This window comes from Elephantulus edwardii, unplaced genomic scaffold, assembly GCF_000299155.1.
Source record: "Elephantulus edwardii isolate Elephantulus edwardi_28Jun2011 unplaced genomic scaffold, EleEdw1.0 scaffold00185, whole genome shotgun sequence".
In the NCBI taxonomy this organism is placed as follows: domain Eukaryota; kingdom Metazoa; phylum Chordata; class Mammalia; order Macroscelidea; family Macroscelididae; genus Elephantulus; species Elephantulus edwardii.
In genome coordinates, this window is record NW_006399935.1 from 561,409 (window position 1) to 563,229 (window position 1,821).

The window sequence follows — 1,821 nt, forward strand, 5'->3', positions numbered from 1 at the left end:
TTGAACCACATGCTCTGGACATTGCAGGGCACCTTCCTGCCACTAGGCTACCAGGGCTCTTTGTCTGTCATCGTCTTAAAGTCAAACTGGGTCATCTCCGCCCCAGGGAGCCCCCGTCTGACTTTCTGTGTTTTCCCAGAGGTAGACTGGACTTGACGGGCCCCACCAGCACCATGGCCCACCCTGGTGCCCTCCCGTGCTGGTTTACGTGTTGTCGTGAGGCTGGAAGCTATGTGACAGGAATTTCATGTATCCACAGGGTAGCTCATTGGGGGCAGGTTTCAACAGAGTTTCCAGATTAAGACTAGGACAAAAGGCTTGGCGGTCTGTTTTCCATACCAGCCAATAAAAACCCCATGATCCAAAAAAACCCATTCTATAATAGGAAGATAAGATGCCAGGTTGGAGGCACTCAAAATATACAGTAGCCATAACTATGGGCTCAGAGTAGCAACGATTGTGAAGGCACCAGGCCGAGCAGTGGTCATTGTGTGTGGTGGTGTCGCTGTGAGTCCAAGGGGATTGTATGGCAGCTATGATAAAAAGGATGAGGAAAGGCAGGGACGGGGCAGTGGGGGTCACGCCCAGGGGATGGGGCAAGGCTGGGGACAGATACGCGGCTCAGGGGTGGTGCTTGCAGTCTGTGGGGTGTTGGGGTGCTGGCCCTCACAGGCCAGGGTGGCCAGGGGACAGAGCGCTCTTTGTCTGAGCACAGGAAGCAGCTGGCGTGGGGAGGCTGGAGCCCATGATGGGGAATTTGGCCAGATGCCTGGGAGTGAGGCTGGGGGAGGGGTGGTCTGGAGTGGTGAAGGGCCAGGAAGGCGGGAGGTCAGGCCGAGGCCATGGAGGGAGAGAAGCTGGCCCCAGCTGGAGGCTCGGCCCTGGGGCCTTCCCACCCAACCTCTGGGGATGACTGCCCCTGCCTCCTGTCCATGAGGTTGGATACTCAGACCTCAAGGGCCAGCTGTGGCATTGTCCCCACTATACAGATGGGGAAACCAAGGCACCGAGTCACTCATCCATCTGACAGCCAGTAGCCAGCTTGAGCAGACAGGAGCCAGCTTCCTAAACACGTCCCTGAATCCCCCACCCCCAGCATCCTCTCCTGGGTAAGGGAGGGTGGCGGGATCCTTCTGATATTTGCTACATACACATTCTTTTACTGTAAATCCAGTCACAGACATCAGCACCAACACACATGTTTCTGTGCATGCCTCCTCCCCTCCGTGCACTTGAGAAAATGTTCTTAGTGGTGGGGGTTTGTTGTATGGTGGCTTGTCCGGTGCTGTGAGGCTCCGTCTGCACACTGGCATTTCTAATACCCACGGTGGCCACCTCTCTGACCTTCACCTTCATTGATCCTCTACCTTTCTAAGCATCCTCTCCAAGGAATAGCTCCTTCTAACAATACGCTCAAAGTATGTGAGGGGAAGTCTCATCATTCGTGCCTCCAAAAAGCTCACCCTTTCCAAAATGTATTTGCTTGTTCTTTTGGCTGAACTTCCAGACCAAAGCAGACCAGCAAGAAAGGCCTGGATATCTGCTTCGGAAAACCCACCGTGTGGCTCAAAACAGAACGCTGTTTGATTTGCTAGCTTTGGACACATGATCAGGTCTACACGTTGGAGACCCACCACTCAGGGAGCGCTTCAGCGAGCCGAGTTAACTTTATTGGGAGTTGCAGTGCACTTTATACAGGCGAGTAAACAGGAAGACAGAAGGGGGTGGATTTGTGGACGTAGAGGATGCGGATTGGACAGGAGAACCTCAGCCCAGTGCAGACCACTCCCACCCAGCTCCGTGGATGTGGCAGCCATATTT